At 40.7% G+C, this 9,496-nt stretch overlaps 1 long non-coding RNA gene across 1 annotated transcript; it reads left to right on the top strand.

The window, feature by feature from the left end:
• The first annotated feature begins 4,475 nt into the window (after positions 1 to 4,475).
• Positions 4,476 to 9,006, top strand: LOC143889219 (uncharacterized). The gene is made up of 3 exons (XR_013254792.1): positions 4,476 to 4,556; positions 4,760 to 4,838; positions 8,609 to 9,006. It is a non-coding gene; the product is annotated as an uncharacterized LOC143889219 (long non-coding RNA).
• The last annotated feature ends 490 nt before the right edge of the window (positions 9,007 to 9,496 follow it).

Raw genomic sequence — 9,496 nt, 5'->3', positions numbered from 1 at the left:
AAAATGAGTTTTACGCGGCGATGTTGTTTTTGTTAACTATGGACTTAACGCGCACACAACGTAGGTTTCGGTATTTGAGTTTTTATATGATGTACACTTGTTTGGTGCGAGTAATCTAGGTTTTTAATCCAACTATGCTGGATTTTTTTTCCAGAGCATCGAATATCAGGAGCGGTTGATCTAGTAATTAGAAGGCTATTGATCAAAGAAAGACTACCCTAACAAAACAATTTTGGCATCTCATCAATGGGTTCACAGTTAGTATATCAAAGGGAAAAATGTATCTTCGATGAAAATGCTGACAAATCCATTTTGATGGTTTTGAGGTGTTGTGGCCAAAATTGGTGATCTATTGATATGTTCATGGAAGAGCTAAGGTCCGCCTGTGCACACAAACAAACATTCAGACCACCTACCCGGAGTTGGTGCCCTCTAATGCTCAAGTCAGTGACCAGCAACAGATAATAAAGCACGCAATGAATAGTAAGGTTTAGAAATTGAACATTTACCTTTGAATGTTAGAAGGCTATTTATAATTAGAGGTTAAATGGGGATCATGGATGAGATTAACCTAATGCCTCTAAACAGGTGTCAGCTTGCAATTGGGCAAGGACTCACCCTAGAACCTTTCAGATTGGGAAAGATTACTTAATTATCCTCTAACACGTGCCGGCTTGTGATTAGGCCGTTATTTTTACCCCAGCAATGATAGTTGAGGATTGGTTAGCTTCTTGTTAGAAAGTTGTTCAAAATGCAGTCTACTTGTCAGTTAGGGAAAAGAGTTCTTTTCCTTAAAACTAAACAAGAAAAGAAGGTAGCATGAGAGAAAAAATTTCACCTTTCCTCAACTTTTCCTGCGAACCAAAGAGAGCTTTCGTACTCATTGTTGAGATCAATGGTAACATGTAATATTTGGATCCCATGTAGGGACACGTGCATACGTGATACGTCAAAGCCAAGATCGCTGATTTTGCAAGCCACGATCCCAATACCTATTTTCGTGTTGGAACGGCAAGCCACGTCCTACCTTTTAGATGGAAAGATTTTCGAGTGAGGTGGGATGATCTTTTCTTAGAAAATGGATAGGCACGTCCTCTCACATTTTGTTTCCTCCTACTAACAAACAAGGGAAAGAGGTGGAAACTTGGAAAATAGTTTCCTTTCCACCAGGGGCAGAGCCAGGAATTTACAATTGTGCGGGCCGGACTAATGTACACTTGCTTGTATTGGTCATTGGGGGGCCATGGCCACTAAAATAGCTATGCATGCATGTACATCCATGCATTATAAAAAGGATTTTGCAAGCCATTGGGTGGCCATGGCCCCCATCATGGTATGTGTTCCTCCGCCCCTGCTTTCCACCCTCTCTTGCAAACCAGACAGCCCCTTAGGCTCTTTGGTTTGCAAGAGCCTAAGGTCAAAATCCACTAATTCGAACAACAATCAGAAGTCTAGCTAAATGTAATTGAGAACAACATGCTGGGATTATCCCATGCCCTTAATTTGGGCGAAAAAAAAATCTAAATCATTGATTTTAATTGTCTCCTACCTCCACAAATCGAAGGGTTATGATAATCTTATGGAGCTGATCTGTTGGTCACACCCTATCTATGTGAGGGCCCATCAAATGAGTGGTTTGGATCACCTAAACAATGTGGGCCCCCACTGTATTTTAAGCAGACAGAGTAGATAACTTATTTACACGATCGTGTAGGAATACTTTCCTCTAGGGCCAAGTTTGGATTGCAAGAATTTTTCAGAAAAGTTTAGAAAGGGAAAATATTTTTTACATTTTCTTACCTTTTTAACGATAACTTGAACCAAACCTATTCAATTTTTACTTAGGACCTTCAATTTACGATAATATCCTTTGAATTAACCATAGTCATATAATTTCCCTATAAATCTATAAATCATGAAAAGAAAAAAAAAATCCACCGGAAATGTTTTTCTTGTAATCCAAACAGGGCTATGCATGGGATCAAAACAACATGGGTGGCATGTCCTCACAACATATTATCATGAACATATGGGGAAAGTTATATATTGGCCCCCTTTTCTTCTTTGAGCCCCTCTCTCTATTGTATTTATGACTAATCTTTTTACCCTAGAGATCTACTAGATCAACTGCCCTAGTTATGCGTAATCGATGTCTATTGGATCTTTTTTACCCTACGTCCAATAGACATCCCATTCAAAACATTAAGGCCTACAAAACTCAAAGAATTAACGTCTCTTAGGGATACCCTAGGGGTTATTTGGATCATCTAATCAAAGTGGGGGTCAACATTAAAGTGAGTCCAAGGGCAATAGGACAAGCTTATATCATTGGTCGGCTCAATCATTTCATAACAGTGATCCTCTTTAGAGCATTTTCATATAAGCCATTGCATATAAAACATAAATTTTTTCTTAATTATCCATGCCCAAGTCATAAACAGGGTTAATTGAGATCATTAATGAGTGTATTTTGAGGCACGTCATCTCCACCATAGGTTCCACAATACGAAGGAACTAGATCACGCAGAAGTCACACGAGAAATGATACTTCAAAAAACTCCTAGAGGACTTTTAGTATTGTGCCCTTGTTGGATCGTAGGGCTGGGATTGTGAGTCCTTGTACGCCCTCCATGTGGGTAGGTCAACTGCGCAACCTAACTCACATGAAGGGTACGGAGGAGCTGGTGGTCCCAGCCCTGCCATCCTACAAGGGTGTCCTCAAACCATTTTCCAAGGGGGAAAAAAAGATATTACATTGCTGCAAACATATTCTCCGAGGTAGGGGTGCAATTCAGGCTAGGTTGCATCCAACTGAGGCTAACCCAAGGTATTTACTCAACCCTGACGGGTCCAACCTGAGCTTCAGCTTGAGGAGGGTCAACTCTAATATGAGCCGCCTATAGATCTCTCAACCCTAACCCAACATGTCTAACTCGTTTTTCCAAATCGGGCCTAGTTGGATCGGAGCAAAAAGGAAAAAAAACATTACTAAAATTTTAATAATCACAACAAAATTACAAGATGAGATCAAGTTTAGGTTGCCCAGGGCATCAATATTCTTAACCGAACACGAAATTAAATCGGGTTGGCTTTCCCCAAGTCTAACCCAGCACGATAATGAGTGAATATGAGCGTCTTTTGTGACAATATTGCATTAAGTGCATCACTTGCATAAACGCTTGGCATTCATTAGAATTTCAAATGCCAATAAATGCAAATTCCATGTTTGGTTGCCAATATTACATTAGTTCCATTTGACTCTCCAACATGTTCTAGATATCATTATTGCTTTCTTGCCTACTTGGCGCCCATGTGACACTAGTGTCCCCACTCCTCATCTTCCAACCAATTTCTACCTTTTCATAGAAGAATGGTGGAAAAAGTCTCTCTCTCTCTCTCTCTCTCTCTCTCTCTCTCTCTCTCTCTCTCTCTCTCTCTCTCTCTGATAATAACGCCACTGCTTTTTCCACTACTCTCCGAGAAAACTACCGCACAACCAAAAACTATTTACCACTATTTCACTATTCTTCTAGACAAATCAAATGCTTGTCTCCTCCCCTTTGACTTCTCCTTCTACCACTCTCCGGAACACACAATGTTGCATTACATGCTTTTATTTCTTCCACAAAGCATTTAATGCAACATGGAGAAAACATTTTAAGAAGAAAGCATATTTGAATTCATCTTAGTAGAAAAGGAATCAATGGCTTTAAGAACTCGAGAGAAATTCAAATAAAAGCATGTCAATGTAATCAATGAGCATGCAAACCAAATAGAAGCCCTTTGGTGTTGCATTGTCCCATATGCTTCAAAATTATGTTACGAGGGATTTGCTAGGGGACCATCGCAGAAGGCATTTCGGGGACGAACTGTTGCATGAGAGTAGCCACATAGAATGAATCAAATGAACAAGACAAAAATTTAGCCTATGTGGCTGCTTTCTCATGCAATAGCCCGTCCGCTAAATGCCTTAAGTGATGGTCCCTAGCAAATCCCATGTTACAATTCCCCCAAAGCTGCTAGAAGCCTTTTTAGGCCCTGTTCACTTGCATTCCCGCGCCTGTGAAAGGAAAAGAAAGCATGTTTTTTTCCCGAGAAAGACGTTTTTGCGTTGTTCACATGGTTTCCCGAGAAATCATAAATACATACGTGGGAAGTGAAAAAAATGACGTGGATAATATATTTTCTCGCAAACGCGGGATTTGCTTTCCGACTAAATCCGCGAGATTTTGTTCCTTTTCTCTCGTGGGAAAATTCATCGAGCTCCACTAAAACCAACTCTCACTCGTGTCTTCGAACACAGAAACAGTAGCCTCCCATTCTCCTCCTTCTCCGGTGAGAAGTAGCCGCCGGCGAGCGTTGAAGACCAAACCGACGGGTACCCCCCTCTCTCTCTCTCTCTCTCTCTCTCTCTCTCTCTCTCTCTCTCTCTCTCTCCGTCTTATTCTCACAATTTTTCCTTTTTTTTCTGCTCCAGATCTAGCTCTGTGTTGTCTCAGGCGACCTCTGTGTCCTCTCCGGCGAATCTTGAGGAGCGAACACCCATTCCAGATAAGGTAAGCCTCTCTCCTTTTTTATATTTTTTTGCATTTTTTCATTCTTCAAATTTGGGTTTTCATTTTTTTCCTGGAAAAATCGGGGATCTGCTTCTCCCTCTCTCCTCTCTCTCTCTCTCTCTCTCTCTCTCTCTCTCTCTCTCTCTCTCTCTCTCTCTCTCTCCGTCTTATTCTCACCATTTTTCCTTTTTTTTCTTCTCCAGATCTGTCTCTGTGTTGTCTCAGGCGACCTCTGTGTCCTCTCCGGCGAATCTTGAGGAGCGAACACCCATTCCAGATAAGGTAAGCCTCTCTCCTTTTTTATATTTTTTTGCATTTTTTTCATTCTTCAAATTTGGGTTTTCATTTTTTCCTTGGAAAAATGGGGGATCTGCTTCTCCCTCTCTCTCTCTCTACCTCTCTTTTCTATTTTTTGGAAACCCCTATTTTCATGAAAAAAATGTAGTGTTTTCAACACAAATTTTTCCAGAAAGTGGGTTTGAGCTGCTGCCTTCTTCAGCAATGGCGGAAATGGGGTTTGAGCTGTTGGGAAGAAATGGGTTGGTTCTATTGGGAATAAATGGGCTGGATCTGTTGGGATGAAATGGCTTGGTTCTATTTCAAGAATGGTGACTTCTTCTTAATGGCAGAAATGGGGTTTGAGCTGCTGCCTCCTTTGGCAAAAATGGGGTCCCTCACTGGTTAGGGTACATTTTTTTCTGAATAAAATTGAGTATTTTGAAAATCTGATTTTGCAGCAAAAAGGGGTTTCCTGGGCTCTGTGACTTTCCAACTTATCCAACCTTCTTTGCAAGAGATCCATTTTTCCACAGACCCATCCCCTTTTTTGTTTTTTTTTACAAAGAATGGCTTGGATCTGTTGAGATTCAAGCATTATTACCAGTTTTTGTTTGTGATTAGGGTTTCATTTTTGTTGAGAACGGACCCATGTATTAGGGTTTAGGGCCTGATTTCCATTTTTTTTGTTTTTTGGGTTCTATATAATGGCTTGGTTGTGGGTACTAATTTGATCTTTTACAGCTTCTTTTGTAGAGCTTTTTTTTTTCCTGCTTTTCTTGTGTGGTCGGTTATAATGTCTTGGTGGTTTGGTGCTGCTCATATAGGGCTACCATCGATTATCATGCCTCGAGAACTACCAAATAGGAGGACACTGATTATTCGAGCTGTAGCTCTAGTAATGGCTGCGGTAGCTACATCGACGGTTAGGGTTAGACTTTACGTTGAAGAAAATATGACAAGGGGCCCTTATGAAAGTGGGTACGAAACTCGTAGGACATTTGTTACACGTGTTACGAATGCAGAGAATCATTGTATTGCGCTTCTGCGAATGGATGTTCGGTGCTTCCGCAGCTTCGTCGCGATATTTAGAAACACGGTCCTACTTGAAGACACAATACACTGTTGTGTTGAGGAACAAGTGGCGATTTTCTTACAAGTAATTGCCCACAGCCAAAGGAACCGTACTATTAGAGCATCCATTAGACGATCAGGGGCCACTGTTTCGAAGTATTTTAACAAGGTTCTATGTGCTGTGCTCAAACTGCAAGAGTTGTTCATATTACCTCCATCAAGGGACACACCACATCACATTGCTGATAACCCAAATTTTATGCCGTACTTTAAGGTATCGTTTATTACCTTGTAGTAGCATGTAAGTTGCATAACAAGTTACTCATATGTCAGCACTGACGGGTGACATTTTAAATGTCCATATTGTAGGATTGCATTGGTGCAATTGACGGAACACACATTCAAGCAACAGTAGCCGAGGATATGAAACCTAGATTTATTTGTCGTAAGAGATGGCCCTCTCAAAATGTGCTAGCTGTATGTGACTTCGACCTGAAGTTTACTTACGTGTTAGCTGGGTGGGAAGGGTCGGCATCAGACTCTAGGGTCCTAGCATCTGCTTTATCAAAGCCGAATGGGATTCCTTGTTTACCAGGTACTACTGAGTTTGTCTTTTACTCCGTACCTCTGTTGTTGTTCTCGGTTATGAAACTTATATATATCCCTTCGTGTGTCTGTAGGAAAGTTTTACCTTGCTGATGGTGGGTACCCATGCCTGAGAAATTTTATAACTCCTATCAGAGGCATTGGTTACCACCTAAACGACATTAGAGGGCGCAGACCTCGAACTGCAGATGAGTTGTACAATCAAAGGCATTCATCAGCAAGGAATGTAATCGAGCGGACTTTCGGTGTCTTAAAGAAGCGATTCAACATAATTAATACGCCACCCATGTACCCATTTGAACGACAAGTCGACATAGTGTTAGCCTGTTGTTGCGTCCACAATCACATAAGGAGGGAGATGCCGAACGATACATACATTCCAATTGTAGACAATGAGTTGGGGCTAACTGTAGCGGAGGAGGATGACGAAGAAGAAGAAGATCGTTTTCTTACTAGAGCTGAAGATGTGAGAGCGGGCGGTCTACTTCGAACAAGAATAATGAATCATATGTGGAATGATTTTCAAGCTCAACGACGTGGTCGTCATTAGGATGACATGTTTTTGGGTTGTAATAATTTTATGACTATTTCGATTAGACTTCTGCAACTGTGTTTCATCATATGTTGTTTGACTGTATTAGGATTTGAAATTTCTTGGGTTGTAATAGTAATCTGTTTCATCGTACTCTATTTAATGATATATTGTTGTGAGTGATTATTTGGATATTTTTCTACTATGTTCAATGGTACTCTATTTGATGATATATTGTTTCACAATGTTGTAAATATAATGGAATCAACTTCAATAGAGAGGAGGAAGAAAAATAACTCCTGGAACGACGATATGGATAGACATCTCATAGTAGCTATTCAGCATCAGATTGCCGAAGGCCAGAAGGCCCCCAATGGTTTTAAAGATGCTGCGTACAGTGGCGCAGCGCAGGAGCTTACTACTGTCCTTAAAAAGTAGATCACAAATGACCACGTTAAGAACCGTTTGAAGACGATGGAAACCAACTATAGGTTTCTTAACACTATCGTCAACCTGAGCGGATTTGGTTGGGATCCACAGCTGAAGAAAATATCCGTTGAAGAGCAAGTGAAGAATGACTATTTGGCGGTAAGTATAAGTCGTCATAATTCCTTCGTTACCTGAAGACACAATTTCGTCATAATCCTTACAATGCCTCGTTTTGTTTTCAGAGGAATCTTGAGCATTTACGCTTCTTTAATAACCGTTGGGAGCTATATGAGGAGATGAAAGTAGTGTTCGGGGAAGATTATGCCACTGGAGAGTTCGCTAGGGACAGACATGCCCCTTCTCAGGACACAGGATGTTGAGGGACTTTTCTCATCGAGCCAGGCAATAGAGCTCGATGATATGTTCGACGGTACGACCCCTGCTTTTACTCCTCCCCCAGCTCCTCGTGCTTCCAGATCACGTCATTCATCCCCAGTTAGAGACACCAGCATGGGCTTTAGTGACTCATCGCCACTGAAAACCCCAGCATCAGGTAGTAAGGGGAAGAGGAAGAGGCGAACAAGTGGTGGACAACTTTCATCTGATATGACTTACTTGTCAGATAGTGTTAGGATGGTTGCTGATGCCATCATTACGACTGGTGAGGTTCATAGCCTTGCTGAATTGAAAGCCGTTGTGATGAGCACCTCTGGTTTCACCATGTTGGAGCTGCTTAGGGCCTATACGTACCTACACAAAAATCACAAGGATGCTGAAGTCTTCCTTTCCCTTTCCGAGGAAGAGCGAGTGGCTGTGATGGGCGATATTGTGGCACGTTTGGCGTAGGTTGCTATGGTTTGGGGACCTTTTTTGGGGAATCATACGATCGTATTATATGATCGTAGTATGAGTCTGCTAGTTTTCTGCATCTTTATTTTGGACTTGTTATGTTGTTGTTGGACTTGTTTTGATGTGGTTTTTTTCTTGGGCTTTATTGTAATGTTGTTTACTTTCTTGGACCGCTTATTGTTCTTGGTTGATAGTTCTTGGGTCTTGGAATTATTTTCTTGGACTTGTATATGTTGTTACTTTTTAATACTTTATGTTGTTATTTTTTTTATTTGCATTTCTGTAGGTTAATGGCAAAAAACAAGTTTTATGTGGTTTTTAAGGGAAGGCAGGTGGGCGTATATGACAGTTGGCAATACTGTCATCTTCAAGTTAACGAGTTTAGTGGAGCGTGCTTCCGTTCGTATGGGAGTAGGGAGGAGGCAGAAGCTGAACTTACTGTGTTTTTACATGCCATTAATGGGCCCAACAAAGATAGAAAAGAAGAGACCAACATTCCTACGCCCCAAGCTTCAACAAGCTCTTCTGTGACGAGTTCCTCTTCCAATTAGGTTTTATTGTAGTTCCAAGAAAACATCCCACGACTTCTTCTCCGCGGTGAGTTTCTTCTTCTTCTTCTTCTACTCTTCTTGCACTAGGCTTATATTTAGTCTAGAAGTATTGTCTTAGTAAATTGATATTCTCACTCCCTTTGTTTTAATATTGACAATACCATATTCTAATGTTTAAACTTGTTTCAATACTATCTTTTGCTTTTAATTCTAATGTGTATTTTTTTTCATATGGTTACCAGTTACCAGTTACCATGGTAATTCAACTTATTTTTTTCTTTTGCTTTTAATTCCCTGTGACTGAATGGAATTGGGTGGTAGAGCTTATTATGGTCTAATTATGAATCAATATTACAAAGATAGGAAAATGATTGGTGGAATCTGTTTAGTTTTCCCAATACAGTTTACTTGGCAAGTGAACAGGCTTAGGAAACCTTTTCTCTGGATTTCTCAGATTTTCCTGCCCAAGTAAACAGGCACAGGATTCCTTTTCCTGCACAGTTTCCTTTCCTTTCTGCCACGTCAGATTCCTTTCCTTTCCTTTCCCGAGAAAACAAGTGAACGGACCCTTACAGATGGTTAAAGCAAATAGAACAATGGTTAAAGCGAGAACAGCCATGATT

Source organism: Tasmannia lanceolata, unplaced genomic scaffold, assembly GCF_043159265.1.
Source record: "Tasmannia lanceolata isolate RefF3 unplaced genomic scaffold, GAP_Taslan_0.1 ptg000013l, whole genome shotgun sequence".
Taxonomy (NCBI): domain Eukaryota; kingdom Viridiplantae; phylum Streptophyta; class Magnoliopsida; order Canellales; family Winteraceae; genus Tasmannia; species Tasmannia lanceolata.
The sequence above is the reverse complement of the archived record's forward strand: the minus strand, read 5'-3'. Positions and strand labels throughout refer to the sequence as shown.